The 10,648-nt window shown below is 36.8% G+C and overlaps 1 pseudogene; it reads right to left on the bottom strand.

The window, feature by feature from the left end:
- Nucleotides 1-6,692: 6,692 nt before the first annotated feature.
- On the bottom strand, nucleotides 6,693-10,280 carry LOC121252247 (annotated as a pseudogene).
- Nucleotides 10,281-10,648: the final 368 nt, after the last annotated feature.

Here is a 10,648-nt window from a genome sequence, read left to right on the forward strand (position 1 = left end):
TGGAGCATTATCTTGTCTAAATACGTGCGAAATAGAGTAGTTCAAACCTTTAAGAATACCAAAAATTTCCTTCCAAAAATCTTCAAAGTACCAAAGTCCACAATGTGACTTATGAACCCACTGAACAATTATCATAGAATCTAGTTCAATGTCAATATGAATTAAACCCAAATTCTTCACAAGACGCAAACCAAAAAGGAGTCCCATCCCCTCATCATCATTATTCGATCCCAAGCCTAAATGTTCAGAAAAAGCTCTAATCAAATTACTTTTATCATCTCTAATAACCCCTCCAGCTCCTGCACGGCCCAGATTCCCTAAAGAACTTCCATCCACATTAAGCTTCATTCGGCCTCCCAAAGGTCGAATCCATTTCACAATGCATATAGATTTCCTTTTAGGCCTTTTTATTAGAATATGAAGACTTTGCAAAATCATCTCATCATCATGAGATAGCGAGGTACCGGGTTTCATTTTTTCACCTACTCTCCCAACCCAAAACAGAATATCTCTCCAAACTAAATTGAGAGACTCTTGACTACCCTCCATGCAACATTTACATCTTCGTAGCCATAATCTCCAAGTGATGATAATAGGCATTAAACCCAAAATCTGTCCAAATTGGGAACGTCTAGAAGCCTTTCTGAACCACATAGATATAGTGTCATGCCAACTTTGCGAAAGAAAATATGGCATACCGACAAGCATAGCAGCCTTCTTCCATATTTCTCGTGCAAACTCCCCCAGCCAGAACATGGTTTTGATCTTCATAGCAACCAATCACACAGCAGTTATACCTGGAAACTAGAGGAATTCTCACCTTAATCAACCTGTCATCAACACTAGGAATTAAAAGCTTTCCAAGTAATGACAGAAATTTTCTGAGGTAATGTATTATGCCAAAGCCAATTTGTCCATTGTATTTTAGGAGACCAAACTCTCAATATGTCCCATGCACTATGAGTAGAGAAAGCACCATCTGAATTCTCATTCCAAACTAAAATGTCATTACCCGTTTTAGCATTGCACAATGTACGCAGGATCACAGCCGCTTGTCGCTCCCCAACTAAACTTTGAAGCAAAGTAACATCCCACCCAGAATCAATTTGACAATCTTTCACATGAAGATTAGAAAAATTAGAAATGGTAAACTTATCACAAAGTGGGCCCTCTTCTAGCCAATTATCCCTCCAAAAAGAGATATTTCCATCCTTTATTTTTCATTTAGAGTTTCTAAGCACATCTAGTATACAAGACATAATTCTTTTCTAAAATCTATTTCCTTTTGCCTGCTTGACAATGAAAATATGATTATTTTTAACATATTTTCCCTGAAAGAACTTCGACCAAAGGGAATTATCCTTTATGACTTTCCAGGCAAACTTCATATAAAGAGATTTTTGAACATTTTGAAGATCCCTTAGACCGAGACCTCCTTCCTAGCATGGCTTGCAGATATTCTTCCAAGAACACCAATATTTCTTAAGTTTCCCCTCTCTATATCCCCAAAAGAAATTATTCATGCATTTATGAATAGTGTGAAGAACTGAAAGCGGAGCATGAACTATAGATAAAGTATGGACATGCTTGATCAAAAGCAGCCGATCCCCAGTAGACAAAAAATTATTATGCCATCCCCTACACGGCGTCGGATATTACTCACCATCTCATTAAGATGAATAGCCTTTAATCTTCTCGAAATAATGGGAATACCAATATATTTAAAAGGCAAAGTTCCTTCAACAAAACCAGTAATATTGAGAGTAGATCATCTTCTATGCAAAGAGATACTTTTAGAAAAAATAATAGAAGATTTATCTTTGCTAACTTTTTGGCCCGACCAAACTTTATAGGTGGCTAATATTTCAGAAATAGCTTTCATGAAAGCTTTATTCCCACTAGAAAAAATTACAATGTCATCAGCATAAAGGAGATGAGAGACAATAGGCATATTTCGAGGATGATAGAATGGAAGAATCTTGCCATCTTGAAAAGATTTCTTGAGCATGCGAGATAGAATTTCCTCCACCATAATAAAAAGATATGGTGAAAAAGGATTTCCTTGCCTCAATCCATGACCAGCTGAGAAAAAACCTTTTGAAATACCATTCATCACCACAGAGAACCACGGAGAGCGAACACATTAATTTATAAGGCCACAAGCCTTCGCAGAAAAACCCAACTGTTTAAAGATGTGTAGCAGAAAATCCCAGTTGATACTATCATAGGCCTTAGCAATATCAATTTTCAACATCACATTGCCTCCCCGATTAGACTTATTAATACTATGAGTCATTTCCTGAGTCAAACTTATATTTTCAAAAATACTTCTTCCAGGAATAAAGGCACCCTGTTCCTGAGAGATAACTTTTGAAAGAAAAGGAGAAATCTGTCTAACCAAAATCTTGGAACATACCTTATAAATCACAGTGCACAGGCTAATAGGTCGAAACTTATCAAAAACTTTTGGGTTGTCCACCTTTGGAATCAGAACCAAGGACGTAGCCGAATAGTACCTTGGAAGAGAGGTACCCTTGAAGAAATCCTGTACAACATCCACCACATCTTTACTGACAATATCCCAGCAAGATCGGAAGAAACCTGATCCAAAACCATCAAGGCCTGGACTGCTATCATCTGGGATAGAAAAGAGAGCCTATTTTATTTCTTGGATTGAAGGGAGCTTGCAAAAATTAAGATTTTCAGAGACAGAAACCATCGGATTCACAAGATGAGACAAATCCGGTAATGGGCCACTTTCCTTAACAGCAAGGAATTTAGAGAAATAATTAATAGCCTCATTGTGAATATCTTCCGGAGAAGAAAGTTTCTGACCATCGCTAAGAGACATCTCATGCTCCAAACAGTGATTACGGGTTTTTAACGCACGGAAAAACTTGATATTAGTATCACCATTTTTTAACTACACTTGTTTACATTGTTGAGCAGGCCGCGTAGATTCTCTCCGTTGCCAAAGGTTTAACTCCAAACGAGAAGTCAATAAATCAAGTTCATCACCTTTAGAGTGCCCATGTTGTAAAATTTCCTCTAATGCTTCTATACGTGCCTCTAACATATTGATATTCACATCAATTCTGCCAAATGAGGTTTTATTCCATGCAATCATACAACCCTTGTTTTTCTTAATTTTCTCGCCAATCTAAAAAGGCCCTTATCATATATTTCATCTTCTTCCCAAGCTTTTTTAACACAATAAAAAAAAGAGACATGTGAAATCCACATTTGTTGAAATTTAAAAGAAGAGAAACCATACCTATCCATCACCTTATCCATCCAAATAATCATAGGAGCATGATCTGAATTTGTCCGAGGCAAATATTGCATATGAGCAGTAGGAAAATCCATAATTGCAGTCGAATTCAAAAGCATTCTATCTAATCTTGACCAACTACGAGACAATCCGGCATGACCATTACGCCAAGAGAAAATATTTCTAGAAGACCCCATTTTAGATAAGCCAGGAGAGTCAATGAAGGAATTAAATTCCTCCATAGCTAGAAGAGCTCTGAGTTGAGCTCTGTGCTTCGTGTTTGCATGTGTTCATGGTACTACATTCTCTGTGTCGAGGTTTTGATTGCATATATGAGATAAAGATTGCTTAGGAAGAACCAAGTGCACGTTCAATATCAGAAACCAAGTTTAATGGCAACAAATTCAAAAATAAAAAATAAAAAATTATTTAGGGAGTTGAAGAGAAAATTATAAATAGGTGCACTTCATGTCCAACTTTGCACCAAAGAGAACACGACAACATGGCGAGACCAAATGGCATTAATTTATGATATTTGCAGTCGTGGAGTGTGCAAGCGCCATACAATCCACTTGAAAAAGTAAGTAAATACGTGATTCACATGAAAAAAAAGTTAATTTTTAGGGAAATACTATAGTCACAAAGGGATTACACAAAAGTAATTTTACAAATTGATGTGGTTCGTCATACTATAAAGTTACTTTTATTGTAAAATAGATCTAATGGATCAGATGAAATCACATCAACTTGTGATATTATTTTTGTGTAATTATTTTGTGGATGTAGCAGTACTCTTTTTTTTTTTTTAATTATGAATACCAATAGCATAGGAAAGAAAATCATGAATACCAATGTATTAGGAGTTGCATGTTGGGCACTTGGCAGGTGGATGAAATTGATTTAAGATGGATGGAACCTTGACTATTTAAGTGGTAACTCAAACTCTATTTATATAATGTTTCAAAAGCCAACCTTTTGGTTTTTCCAGTTGGTGTTACACTCCTCTTTCTTCTTTTACTATATTGTCTCATTTATCTTGGTGGATTCCGCCTTTAATCCTAAAAGGGTACGTCGTTGTTTGCTTGATTGGCCCGAGAATGTTTTAAGTACCATAAAATGGTAAATTCAATGCATGTGCAATGTTGTTTTGCTCAATTTGTGCAATGTTGTTTTGCTCAATTAGTTAAAACTTAAAGCACCTTATTGACGTACGTACTTTATGGGAGAAGGTATCCAATATATTTTAGTGGATATTATAATTAAGCTAGCAATCACAATCCCTCATTTAATAGTACCCACTTGGAATCCCTTCCACATACATATATATATATATATATATATATATATATATATATAGTTCAATTTGACGCTTTCACTTTATAATATTGAAAGAGTCCAGACAAAACTAAAAGCAAAGAGTCCATAATTTGCTGATTAAGCTCCTACTTAATAGTACCTGAGAAATCAATTTGGTCACTACTTCCTTTTTTGTGTTACCTATTTTATTCTTTTGCAAAACTATTCAATTATATAAAAATAATTTTATAATCTAATAAATCTTTACTTTTAGTTTTGTCTGGACTCTTTCAATATTATAAAATGAAAGCGTAAATTGATGTGATTTATCATATTATAAAATTATTTTTATGATTATAAATTAGATCTACAAACTGTATGAAACTATATCACTTTATAAAATTATTTTTATATAATCTTTTTGTGATTTGAGCAGTACTCGTCCTGTATTTGTTGAGTTTTTTTTACTTACAAAGTTATGTATACAAATTTGTAAGTAAAAAGAGACTCAACAAAATAATATTAGCATTGACTTGCTTGTGCAATAAGCTTATGTAGGACACATCCTTCGTATTACTAACATGTTAGTATTAATTTGCTAATATAAAAATTTCTTTATTTATTTATTTTTCATATCATTTACCTATAAATATTCATATCATCATATGTAAAATACTTCAAAAAATATTGCCATCCCCTTAAAAGATAAAAATTAAAATTTAAAGTTCAAATGGCCATGCTGTAAATGTGACACAGAAATCAATTAAAAGGAAAATGTGTTGACCATTACAAGTGTAACTCCAGAGGTCCTAGCTGAGCTCTGGAATTGGATCTTCAAATTTTGAAATAATATAGATGAAATGAGTTGTATTGGAGTAGTTAAATGATAGAAACTTTAAATATGCGCTACGGTATTTCTAAAGCTTTCTTTATATTTGAAATTGTATTATTCATCTTTAAAAGTAATATTTTATTCCAAAATATCAAATCCATGTTTTCCATAATAATTAATATATGGTTAGTATAGTAAGATATGAAAAAAAAATTAAAAATATTATTATTAAAAAAATAATATTATATTATTATTTTGACAAATTTAATATGAACTTATGGTGTGAATGATTTTAAATTTATATAAAACATTCACTTTTAATTAAATTTTAGACGGGAATTTGACGAAGCAATGCGGATGCTCAACAACGGGTAGGTAAAATTATAAGCACTCCACAGTGAATGGCAGTGGCACGGGCACCCTCCTACCTTAGGATTTGAAAACAAAACACGAGAAAAAAAAAGAGTGAAGGAACCGTTAAACTGCATTGACAAGTGAATGCAACCTTCAAGAATTACCCACATCTGACAAGTCTAGTTTGGTCACCCTACCTAACTTTATTTCTTTTGTCAATTTAGGAATCATACGATAGAGATTTCAAATAATTCTATAATACAGAAAACAGAAGGGGAATTCAATCCAGGAAATAAGAGAGATTTGACACTTGTGAAAGCAAAGATCATATCAACAAACAACGGACGGATGCCGACTCCACGCCCATCAATCTTGAACCAGAAGAAGACACTAAAGTCAAAAGAATATTTTAATAAACTAGAACCCGAATGATTCCAATGTACTTGTTGGGGTGGAAATTCTTAGTTTGTTTCACTAATCACGTAACTGTAACCTAAGTCCAGATCCCATGAGATCAAAATATGCTTTCTCAGCCATTCAAAGTTGTAAAATTTTTTTATAAGTCTTAGTAGCCACTAGGTGTTTAGAAATAGCGTCCCGACTAATTTCGAAGATGCACAAGCCGTTGACAAAGAGTTTCTCGTAATTACATTTCGAATAATTCAAGAAAAAAATCTCTTAATCCGATGATCCTTAGAGATTGTTTGCACTCAAAAAAATTTGAATCTTAAACTTAGAGGGAGCATACCCTCAAGTACAAAGCCTTTACCACTTGAGTCAACTCCTAAGGGTTTCAAAGTTGTAAACTAACATGATGACAGGAGGATCAGGTCCAGATAAGAAACCATGAATTCTATCACTCTGCATAAGCTCACCCTAATTATATCAAGAGCATAGAGTCAAGTAACGGAGAAAAAAAACCTCTTTTTGATCAGTGCGGAGAAAGAAAACGTTTACTCTGTATAACATGTAATACAACTGTTCCTTTACAATCAACTACAAAATTATGCTTTTCAACCTGATACAACTTTGGGTTTATTAACATTTACCAGTCACCCGGAGCGACCATAACGACCTGGACTGGCATCACTCAGCTAAACCTTGTTTCTTTTTATTTTTACAAACCCCATCTAGGAAAAGACAAAGCTAAACAAAAACAATCATTTCGATGGAACTTCGGAAGAACAACTAGCAATCGGCATCAGTTGGTGTGCATACCAGAGCCCTTTGCTTTAAATGCCTCAAGCTCTGCTCCATGCTGACTTGCACCATCTCAGCTAGCATCTTTTTTGCTTTACCTGATTGATCATCTCCATCAATCTGAGAGATTATATTGCAAACGATATTCTCCAGGGTGTCAGGTTGAAACTCAGATCTTGCATATGGAGAGTCTCTCAGTAACTGCAAAAGCATTTGAGCTTTGGACTGAGATTTGGGCGTTCCTTGAACAGTGAGCTCAAGAAGACCCGGTATTACACCTTCTCTAAGAATTGGTTCCCTATATTTACACCGGTCACTCTGACACATTGTCAGTAATGCTCCGACTGCATGCTCCCGACTTTGGAGAGATCCGTTTTCAAGCACCTCAACAACTGCAAGCACTCCACCTTCTTCGGATGTCAAGGCAGTTCTGCCCTCGTCAAAACTAACTAAAGACTCTATAAGAGCACTGCATTTCTCGGCAGTTTTTGAATATTTTTTACAGGTTTTAAGCAAATTAACCATCGAAGGGATTGGATCTGTTTCAAGAATGATGCGAAGATTATCAGGGTGCGTTGAGAGATTGGAAAGGGCCATTACAGCGTCAGCCTTGGCTTGTGGGCTTCCATGTCCAAGGATTTCTACAAGGAGAGGAATGGTACTGGAAGCACTAATAACTGGTTTATTGACGCTTGAAGCAGACAAAGTAAGCAAAGATGCAGTTGCATACTCCTGTAGGTTTAGATCATGTGACTTGAGGAAACTAATTATGGGTTCTAAGGCACCAGCTTCCACAATGCTGATCTTATTCCTGCAAAATGAAACAAGGGCAACTTTTATGCTTCCATTAAACAATTAGTTTTGTCGATAAAATCTGCTAGCAAAGTGAAAGCAAAATGTTTTTATCATCCACGCTCATTAATCAAGCCACACCCATCAAGACACTAGTGGCTGTTGTGCGTTAAGCAACTCTCTGCCCAACATGAGATTTAAGACGAGAGCAGATTGAAACAGATGGGTAAAACAATCAAGGAAGAAACTAGAGCTCAATGGAGTCCGTATAAAAGAAACTTCTATAAAACCAGCAAATAATCCAACCACAATCATCATTCCTTCCATAGAAACACACTGGTTTAATTGGGAACAAGGGGCCATCAATTAGGAAGGCAAAATAAAAAGGAAGACAAAAAATTATACCGTCACTTTGATAGCAAAAAGTAACTCGTACACTCACAAAAGGGTGAGAAAGAAACGATGGCAGAATCCTTCACTATCACAAAAGGTATAAGTTTTCTCCCTCACCAAACAGAAATCTACATTACAACAAGAAAACTTCATAGTGAAGATAAAAAAAAAAAAAAAGCAAATAAAAGGGAGGAAAAAAGAAAGAGAGCTATTAGAGACACAAAAGGATCTCACACACTGATATCAATGTGTCATGTCTCCATTTTTCCTAGTCCATCATTCCCCACTCTCCCTCTCTCTCCTCTTTCCCCCTTCAGCCATGCACCTCACACGACTCGGTCTCCCAGCCACTGCAGCTCGTCATCGGCCACCACTAGCGGCCGTTGCCCCTCACCGGTGACCTCCCGACCGGACCCATCCCCCAGCAATGCAGCCCTCTCCCTCTCCTGCTCCCGAAATCGAACCCCTCTCACATGGCTTCTCCCACTCACTGCTACCAGTGCCGCCGTTGCAGCCCAACTGCACCACCGCACCCAGCCCCTCGTCAATGTAAACTTCTCCCCCAGCCATTGGAGCCCTTCTCTCTCTCTCTCCATTCTCTCCGAGCAACGCCTCCCTCTCTCGGTAACCTCCTTATCGGCGCTCCACGCCAGTAGTACCACTTGGACCGCTGGCGTCTTTTGTCCACCACGAGATGGTCCGCGACCACCATGGCCAGTGCGGGGAGTGGGCGCAAGGAGATGGCAGGGGGCGGGAATAGGGAGGGGGGAGAAAGGAAAAGGAAAAGAAAAAAAATAAGAAGAGACGTGGCATAATGTCACATCAGTTTGAAATTCCTTTTTGAATCCTTTTTATCTAGTGTTTTTCAAAAAGAAAAGAGCAACCTATCCAATCCGATTGGGCTTTCAACCGTACAAAATCATGTCGAATTATAAGATCAAAACTACGAAAACTCATTGCTATCACCAACTTAACAGTTTCTTCATTTGATGTATCTCTTGTCTAATTCCTTCGACGATTTCCTTTTATGAAAATGAAACACGAACTCGAAACAGAAGAATTCTTGAATAACATAAGTTACCCATATGTTTATCCTCTGAGAAAACCGAACTACAGCATGAGCCTGCTAGCAAGTTGCAATCAAACCAAATAAAGGAACAAATAATTCAACAAGATAGTCAATATAAAAACATAAAGTTCCCGCTTGCTAGTCGGTCTCAGAGAAAATTATGGAAAAGAAAGGCATATCTAGAGTTGCAACGCTGGAGAAGTTTAATCATTATTTTTTACTCCCTCTCGAGTCTCGAGCCAAAAAAATAAAAGATAAAAAATAAACAAATAGGAAAAGAGAGAGAATAAAGAGCAGAATCTTCGAGGCCTGCACTAAACTACTCCTTTCCTGCCACAGAAATTGAGGAATCCGAGGATAATAAATTATATAATTTTTTTTTTTTTTTTTATAAACGGGGGGAGGGGGGAATAATAAATTATATAATTAGTTTTAAACGAATCAGTGGAAAGCGAGAATTATATATAGATATATATATATATATAGATATATATATAATATCCGAATGCGAAAAGCCACTAAAAATCTCTCTACGAATATCAACGATTCCTTGAAAATTCGTTTCGTTGGGTTTTATTTCGAATAATTAAGACCAATAAAAGAAGGAAGTAGAATGGGGGACGTTGAGGTCACATACTTCTCGTCCTTGACGGCGAGGTTGAGGAGGGCGAGGAGAGCAGCCTCGCGGGAGTCGGTTGAGTCGGCACGGAGCATGGAGACTAGCGGCTTCACGGCGGGGGACAGATGTCGGCGGCAGCGCTGGGAGGTCTTCGTGAGTCGCCGGATATCGCGGGCGGCCTGGACCTTGGCGTCAAGGTCGTCAGATTGGATAAGATGCAGGGCGCGGTGGACGGCTGGGGACAACGAGGTCCCTGGCATGACCTTGTTGTCGGCGTCTGGACTCGCGACGGTGCCATGGCTATCTCCGGCGCAATCCATCGCAGAAAAGTAGGTACACGAGAGAGAGAGCGAGTCGAAAATCTGAGTGGGATCTCAGAGGCGCGTAGAGAGAGCGACAGAGAGGGAGATGTGGCGTTAAGCAACAGTTATTAAGATACATATTGGAAAGAGAAGGGGTTGCGGTGTGATTAAAGTGAAGGGGGAAAAAAAATTGAATGTCAAAAATGTCAATTGCATGCTCTCTATTAACGTAAAGTATATGGTTCGTGGTTGATCTCAGTCCTGCTCTTTTAATTAAGAGTAATGCTATTTATTAGTGATTATTTATTTTCATATTTTATATTTATAATTTATTTTCATAAAATATAGAGATATTTTTTATAAGATATAAGATGAGATAATAAATAGTAATTTATGAGAATATTCTATAAAAAAAACTAATGAGAATAATTTTTTATTAATTAATTCCCATAAATATTGTAGGCATGCCCTAAAATTAATTTTTATATACATACTTAAAATTGATTCAAAAAAATAAAAA

The sequence above is a fragment of the Juglans microcarpa x Juglans regia genome, chromosome 2S (assembly GCF_004785595.1).
Source record: "Juglans microcarpa x Juglans regia isolate MS1-56 chromosome 2S, Jm3101_v1.0, whole genome shotgun sequence".
NCBI lineage: Eukaryota > Viridiplantae > Streptophyta > Magnoliopsida > Fagales > Juglandaceae > Juglans > Juglans microcarpa x Juglans regia.